The sequence below is a fragment of the Sphaeramia orbicularis genome, chromosome 21 (assembly GCF_902148855.1).
Source record: "Sphaeramia orbicularis chromosome 21, fSphaOr1.1, whole genome shotgun sequence".
NCBI classification, from domain to species: Eukaryota; Metazoa; Chordata; class Actinopteri; order Kurtiformes; family Apogonidae; genus Sphaeramia; species Sphaeramia orbicularis.
The window spans coordinates 37,729,566-37,738,853 of record NC_043977.1 but is presented as its reverse complement, the minus strand read 5'-3'; positions in this window follow the sequence as shown (position 1 = coordinate 37,738,853).

Below are 9,288 nucleotides of genomic sequence, written 5' to 3'. Positions count from 1 at the left end.
AGAACATTAAAGTGCAATCTGTACAAACTGCAAAACCAGAAACATTGCACATTTTTCTTTTCCAGTCCAGTCCTTGTCCATTGTCCAAACCTAAACTCTTGGTCTAGTCTAGTGACAGATCACCATGGCAGTAGATTTGTTTGTTGTACGTCCCTAAAATGAGTCCAGGGTGCTCCAACGCTAAAACATTAGTTCCACCTGATACACGTTCTAACCTGAAGAAAAAAAACAAAACACCTAGGAAGGATCCCATGCCCCCCCTGGAAAGTCTTCGCGCCCTCCTGGGAGGGCCCGCCCCACAGTTTGAGAAACACTGCCCTAAAGCAAGATGTACAGAATGGGGAAGCAAAATGTACAATATTTTGAGGCAGGGATTGAAAGACAGTGTATGACCAATTAGTTTATTGAAAGTCATGAGAATTTATTTGCCACAAGAAAATTGACATAATAGAAAATGTTTTTATTCTATGTGTCCTCCTTCTTTCTCAATAACTGCCTTCACACGCTTCCTGAAACTTGCGCAAGTGTTCCTCAAATATTCGGGTGACAACTTCTCCCATTCTTCTTTAATAGTATCTTTAAGAAAGTCCACATTGCTTTGTGATGTTCTATTGGTAGCATGTTCTAAAACGTCCCAAACAGCAGAATCCAGAGGGTTTAGATCTGGGCTAGAAGGCGGCCATAAACATGATTCCAAAAAATTGCTAAAGTTGGATTTGTTGCTGTTGTCAACAAGTGTTTTGGTGTTCTTGTGTAAGATTTTAACTTCAAATCATATTTTACTGCATTTCTAACGGTCTTGTTGTCTACCTCAAGTTCAATTGCCATTTTTCTCATGGATTTGGTTGGATCCTTTAGGATTTTGGATTTGAGAGCTTTAATAAAAGCTTTGGTACGTTTTTTGTTGCTTCCTCCACTTCCAGACTTTGTCGTAATAGTTTTGCTCATAGTCATTCTCTTCTTTCCATTATAAACAGTCTTTATGGACACTCCAACTATTTTTGAAATCTCCTTTGGTGTGACGAGTGCATTCAGCAAATCACACACTCTTTGACGTTTGCTTTCCTGATTACTCGTATGGGCAAAAGTTTCTGAAAAGGTATGGATAATAGTGTTAGGTATGATTATGACATCAATATATGTTTGGTTTCAAAACAATTGACGTAGTGCCTGCTGAGAAAAAATAACTAAATGTTCATTGTAAATTTTGCTTCCCCACCCTGTACATTACCAATGAACCTAAGTCACTAACAGATTAATGTAGAAACCAAACAGTGTCCAGTTGAAAACTAAAAAAAAAAGGTCCCCCATCTGGCAGGCGAGATTGTTTAGTCTCATGTCCAGCTCTTTTCTGGTCGGCAGGCCATCGTGACGGGGAGAATCGATGATTCAAAGTCCGCCAGTCACACCGATCCCTACCGTGAAAACACAGCCTGTGTTTGGCTAAGGAGGCCAATGTCAGCAAAGTCCTTGAAGCAACAGTTGGCTAAATAAGCCCTGTCAGGTCGCACTATCAAACTCAGGGTCTATATAGGGAGATTTATACCCCTGCCATTGTATTTGTTTGAATGGCCCCATAAGAGAGGCCCCTGGAGATTTGTGTAGCGTAAGACCCAGCAGAGCTCCATGCAGAGACTGAACAAACCCAGCGGACAGCAGGCCTGTCAGCGCTGTTTGGGGAGAGCTTGAAATAGGTTCGTCTGTCACCGCAACGCAAATGTTTTAATCTAAGAGAAAACAGCGGCTCCGGGATTCACCCTCGACTCCATTGAGTGCGTGTAGATTCAACAGTTAAGTGCTCATCTGGCGCTGTTTGCGGACGTCGCTTTAGAAGACAGATGCGTGTGAGAAAATGCGTTGACCACGTACGACCTCGCCTGCACGCTCAGTTAATTCAAGTAACACCGTCCAACAGCACCAGTCAGTATTTAGCATAGTTCAATACTGTCTGCATGAGTGATGGATCGATTCTCATCAATGCAGCGGGTCGTACAGATCTGACTTCACGTGGCACTAATGGATCATAAATTGGATGCGAGGCCAAATAAGCTAATGCGTCAGAAAACGTATTTATCATAACAAGGAATCATCAATCTCTGTCTGTTTTATTCACACATGGGCAAACACAAGAGCAAACGATGCTTTACTCAGATGGACGCCGAGGATGTTACAGTCTGAGAGAAATTAAAGCACAAAGACACATTTTAGCTGAAAACAGAGGTATGCAGGGTGCGATTTGTCAAAAAAATAGAGAGGGGGGGATTGGGTCCACGACTAATGTAATTAATGCTGGCGTGAAACAAAAGTGACACTTCTATTCCCCTAGCATACAGCGGATCTTACATGAAATTTTCACGACTTCTAACCTGTATCCACCCCACCCCCTCCACTGCTCTATGCCCCCCCACACACACAGACAAATGCTGGGCCCCATAAATTTGTCACGTTTGTAGAAGCCAATAACGTAATAACAGCCGATAACGTAATAAATTTGCCAATTTTAAAATGTAGTAAGCCAATAACATAATATCTGGCCAACAACGTAATAAACGTCCCGAACCAATAACATAATAACTTTTGGTCAGTAACGTTATAACTTATTGGCTGGTTATTACATTATTGGCCTGGTAAAAAAAATAAAAAATTCTTTGCAAATGTAATAACTGAGCCAATAACGTAATAAGTTATAACGTTACTGGCCAAAAGCTATTACATTATCGGTTCAGGACTTTTATCATGTTATTGGCCAGATATTACGTTATTGGCCTATTACATTTCATTTTAAAAATGGCAAATTAATTACGTTATCAGCTGTTATTACGTTATCGGTTGTTATTACATTATTGGCTTCTACACACATTTACCCCCCCCCTCCTCTTTACAGTGCCCCAGTGCATCGGGACATTCGCAAATTCTGAGACTGCCGACAGTTCGGTTCAGGTGAACGTTAGTGCCAGTAACGTAGGATATAGGTGTAAGAAAACTGTCACAACCTGCCTGTTGGTTGTCCCCCCGAGGACGAAACTCACTGAGCAGAAGTAGGGATGTAAAAACCGGGGTGGGGGGGTTGATTTCCATTTAATTAAAGTCTAATAACAAGTAGCAGTTGATTTACACTCAACATGTTACTGCAGATCAGATTTATATCACAACTGTAAGTGTTCTATCTGCACTCTTCTCTTTTATCGTATTTTAATTGATTATTATTTATGTTTATTGATTATGTTTTAATTGCAATTGCGTGTTTTTAACCTGTCTCTTTTCCATTTTTGTAAAGCATGTGTATGGATTATGGATGGAATAAATTTGCCTTATCAAGAACAGCAAAGTTACTGTAATTGTATGAATGTCAGTGTATGAAATGATACATAAGTGTCCACTGTGTTGGCTGATATAGAACTAAAACAACAAAACCCATGAATAAACAAGAGAACAGCTGGAGAATAACTGTCCACTGGAGTGACCATTATGCATGAAAGGGTTAAAATATGAGAAAGGTAATAACCTCAAGCTAACTTTGGAAAATTGACATCCCATTTTAGTATTTTTTTTTTTTTTTTTTTTTTCACAGCGTACTCCTCCTGGTTCAAATGAAACAAATACAAAAATATATTCATTTTTCTTCTGTAAAACAACCTTATATGACATCAACCTTGTAAAAAGGCCGCAGGTAGAAAATGAGTTTTACGGTTAGTGTTTTATAAAGAAATAAGTTACAAATTACATTCTACCTCTAACTCCTAATTCAACTCTTCAGTGTTATAAGAGAAAATGGAACATCCCATTACAAGCCTGGGCCCATGCCCTACACTTCCACCAAGTTTCATGAAAATAACATTCATGTTTCTAAATATTATTCTAATGTTATTGCATTTGCTTCTCTACTTGCATGACGTCTTATACTTTTGAGGTGGAAACAGGAAACCCCTCCCACACATGATCAGTGGATTGAAGACATTATGAGGTTTTTACACATGGAGAAGATGAGATGTATGTTAGCAGGATCAACTGCAAAATTCTATAAAGCATGGGAGCCTTTTCTAAAATTAACAGAAGCTTATAAAATGAGCAATATATCATGACTTTAACACCAAATCACCACTCATCACCTGGATAACTGTAGGTATGGTACATATTTTATTTCTGTCTTTTTTTTTTGTTTTATATATATATGTATAATTGTTATCTATTCAATTTCATTGTATGTATTTATTTTTGCTTTTACTATGTTTTCACATCTAGACTTTGTATGAATGCCATATGCCTCCTGGTCATAATCCTGATGTCTTTTGGTAGATATATTTCAGGGATTAAAGCAAAAATTTTTCATCTGACTGAAAATTTTCTTCTGGTCAAAATCATTGGCCACTATTAAAAATGATGCAATACAATACTACTATAGCGTACAAGTTTATATAGTCAAATTTGGCAATACTGTAAAACACACTGAATGGGAGAGTGTACAGGTGTAGAAGATTAGTAACATGGGTAGAAAAAATGTCATGAGTGGTATTGGTGGGGGGTCTGGGGGTCCTCCCCCAGAAAATTTTTAAGGTTCAGGTCAATTTTGGTGCTCTGTGGTTAATTTTAAAGGGTATGAAAACCTTTGAAGCAAGTGAAAATAACTAGAAGAAAACCTTACTGCAAAAAATGAGTGAGGCTGCTTCATTTTTTTGCACCATGATCTAATTGGAGTTCCATCGTCTCCCTTCTCATCAAGCCACGCCCACCTCCATCTATTTTTCCCGCACCTCTCAATAGTTACCACTTCAGCACCTTCCTCTACAAATGTGTCCATGATGTCATATATGCTAGCCAAAATAATCTGTACGTCGTCAAACCTGCATCCACAACCCCCTCCCGCCAATATCATGTTCTCTTTTGATTGGAAGAAATTACATCAACTGAAACAGAAATTATATTCCGTTAGATCCTCTCTGAGGGTATTTAAAGTACAGTGGCTTTGCAAATACCAAGGGTGTTACTCATTCATTCAGTTTTATCTTCATACTGTACCACACAGATAGAAATAAGATGCTAAACGGGTCAAAATAAAGCACTTATGCAGTCGGGCGCGTAACCGCGTAAGGCCGCGGCGCGCACAGCCGCACGCACGGGAAGGGCACATACACACAAACACACACACTAGTCATATACCGGCAAGAGGAGATAAGCTATGAACCCAAACATGAAGGTCCATGAAGATCAGTTCTGTCTTCTTCCCTTTTCGCTGTGGTTCTTTCATAATGAAAGCTACTTGTTAGCACTAAACTAAAGTTAGTCTGGAGGCTGAACTTCGGTAAAGCTGAACTTGTCCATGTGTTTCTGAGGCACAGAATGAGCAGAGTTTCCTTCCAAAGATAAATAGTCATCAATCTCTCCTCCCGACATAAAAATACAGAAGTCATCTTATTATCATCACTGTTAAACCTATCAGCCTCCTGTGCGTGGCGTGCCTGTGTTAAACACCTGCAGACCCAGGACAGGATCGCGGTACCGACTGGACTCCGCGAAACACGTGGGGAAGTTACTTCAATATGACTTTTTTCCCTCCTCAGTTTTTCCATTTGACGGAAATCCATCGTGGTGACGGAGAACTTTAATCCCTGATATATTTACATGTTTATGTTTATATTTAACCCTTTCATGCACAGTGGTTACTCCAATGGACAGTTCTTCTCCAGCTGTTCTCTTATGTATTCATGGGTTTTGTTGTTTTCGTTGCATATCAGCCAACACAGTGGACACTTATGCACCATCCCATACACTGCAATTCATACCATTACGTCTTTTTGCATATTATCCGCATAAAGTTAGTAATAACTAGTATAGTATTATATATTATAGTACTAGTAGAGTATGTTAAAATGTGAGAAAACATCAGATTAGCTGCATGAAAAATGTTTTTATTTCATAGTTTTCACACAATATCTCATTTTCTGATGAGTTTTAAATACACGTTTTTTTGTTTTGTTTTGTTTTTCTTCAAAAGTTAAATGCATGATGTCCAGCTGAATGAAGTTTTGTAACTTCATGAAAAATAAGTTCATAAAAAAAAAAAAAAAAAACTCAGTTGCATTGTTTTTTTTTTTTTATGCCTAAAGAGGAATTTTAAAAACTCAGGGAAAAAAATCTAAACTAAGGTTCTCATAATTCATGCATGAAAGGGTTAAGTTGCAGAAATGTACAGATTGTATGATGCATACATGTTATGCTGTTGAAAATCCACAAATAAAATTATTTAAAAAAAAAGTTTCATGAAAATAAAAAGAAAACCAATAAAAAGAAATATAAAAAGTAAAAAAAAAAAAAAAAATGCACAGAGGCAGCAGGTTTATCAAGTTATTGCAGCAAAACTCATAAAAATCTCAGGAAAAACAAAAAAACATTTGTTCCCATGGAAACCTCCCTGATTTATGATGCCTGTGAACAATGGTGAACGACACAGTGGAGGTAATTTACATAAGGAGTGTAAACCACTTCTTGGTGCTGAGTTCAAGGAAATTGCTGGAACGCAGTCAAATCATCTTGTTTTAACTTAATAAAACAATAAAAACAATCCGGAGCCATGTGTGAGCATCGACTGACTCCTGTAAAGGTGTGACTGATACTTCAAACAACACCACGAACAGCAGCGTCAGCTTATACTAAGATCTAATTGATATTCTGATGGAGCTGTGAACACATTCACAAGACAAAGGTAAAACGCTCCTCGGCAGAGCTGTATAAATTCAAAGCGGCGCCTCAGTGTTATTGAAGGAAGATTTGGAGTCATAATACACTTTATGGAGCTAAAAGCCTACTTCTGAAACCTGGAGAGTGTGAAGCAATCTCACTGGAGATGAAATCTCAGCATATGGTGCTCTGGTAATCAAACTATCAATAACTCATGGGACATCCTCCTACTCTTCCCTGAGAACAAGTTTGTGGGTGAAGATAAAACATTTATGTGAGATTAATATTAAATTTACACCACACAGCTTTTGTGACTTTTTTGTTGGGGAACATTGCTGGTGTCCTCTGTGGAGGAAATTAAGCAATACTTTCACAGTCACTAAAATACAGTTTTCATCATTTCCAGAAGCTGAAAAGACACATAGTGTAATTTGAAGTGACAGCTATAGAAGGCCTTTCCAATAAGTGTAACTAAAGTGGATTTGGGTGAGTATGCTAACTTTAGGTGGGTGCAATTAAAGCTGTGCAAGCTAATATTTTATGTGAACACCGAGAAACGACAAGGTGAAGGGGGTTTGAGAATAGGGATAAATTCAGACAGAAAAATTAATTTATTCTACAGTTCCCTTCAGCTCTAGGGAGCTTTTGTTTAGCTCATTGTTGTGGTTTTACAAATCAAACACTGCAGAAATATTCATGAACTGCCACCAGTAGAAAGTGATACTTTCTAGTACTTTAAGTCTTGATTATTGATACATCTCATGGGTAAAGACCTGAACCACTCATGTCATTTAGCATCTTTAGAAATTTGTTTCCATGTGGCGGTTCTGGAATTTCCATGTTTGGGATAAAATACATCCGTCCGTCCATCCATCCATCCATCCATCCATCCATCCATCCATCCGTCCGTCCATCCATCCAATTATCCATCCATCCATCCGTCCGTCCATCAAACCATCCATCCATCCATCCATTCACCCATCCATCCATACAATTATCCATCCATCTGTCCGTCCATCCATCCATCCATACAATTATCCATCCATCCGTCCGTCCATCCATCTAACCACCCGTCCGTCTGTCCATCCATCTGTCCGTTCATCCATCCATCCAACCATAAATCCGTCCGTCCGTCCGTCTAACCATCCGTCCGTCCGTCCATCCACCAGTTCATCCATCCATCCAACCATCCATCCACCTGTCTGTCAATCCATCCACCAGTCTGTCCATCCATCTGTCCATCCATCTGTCCGTCCATCTGTGTGTCCATCCATCCACCCATCCGTCCGTCCGTCCGTCCATCCATCCATCTGTCTGTCCATCTGTGTGTCCATCTGTCCGTCCGTCCGTCCATCCATTCGTCCACTCATCCATCCATCCATCCATCCATCCATCCATCCATCCATCCACTTTCAGCCTACTCTGGGTATTTCTCTGCAGTATATGTACTGGATCATAAACTACTCTGTTACAACTATATTGTAATAACAGATGGGATCTATATAAATATTATCAAAAACTAATTAATGGCTTACATTTACAGGGTGCTTAGTCTTTATCCAAATAAAAATTTCAGACTTTTCCTGACTTTTTCAAAAGTGCTATTTTGCTGTGTGTGTAATACAGTCAAATATATACAAAAAAGTATCAATTTGACAATATAATCTTGTTATTATGAGCAAGGTATCAGTGGAAATCACACTGTATCAAATTTCTACAATGCAGAAAATTAATAATTAAATTAAAAACAAAAAAGCAAAAAAAAAAAAAAAAAAAAAAGATCGGCAAAAGTGTAGATTACAGCTATAGCGCTATTCATTTTATTTAAGACAGGGGTGTCAAACTCATTTTAGTGCAGGGGCCGCATTCAGCCCAGTATCATCTCAAGTGGGCTGGACCAGTAAAATAAAATAATAACAGTGAAAAAAGTTAAATTAAATTATGACAATGTTTACATCTACAAAGTTTCCTAAAAAAATCTGAATAATAGAAACAACTTGAAATGTCCAAAGAAAAATAAGTGCAATTTTAAAATAAATTATGCCTCTGTTTATCATTTACATTTGTACATTATAACTTACAGATCACGGTGGATCTACAAATACACATAACATTTAATAACAGAATATTGGTAAAATTGCATTTACTTCTCTTAAGACATTTCATGCTGTTCATATTTGTTTAGGTTATTCAAATTTTTGTAAAAGTATAGTTTGTTAATGTAAACATTTTCATGCAATTTAACTTTTTTACACCAAAACAAAGAGAAAATTTGCAGTTGTCATTATTTATAGGATATTGTGATAATATTTTACTGCTCTGATCCACTTGAGAACTAATTGGTCCATATGCATCTCCATGTAGAACCTGAATTAAAATGATTTTGACACCAGTGATTGTTAATATCTTCAGTGTAATTTTTGCACTTCATAAATTCATCCCGCAGGCCAGATTGGACCCTTTGGCGGGCCGGATTTGGCCCCCAGGCCGCATGTTTGACACCTGTGATTTAAGATATTTAAGGTTTTCATTGTATTTAAGCTGTGTGTGTGTGGATAATAGAGTCAAATATATAGAAAGAAAATATCCATTTGGCAAAATATTCTTGTTTTT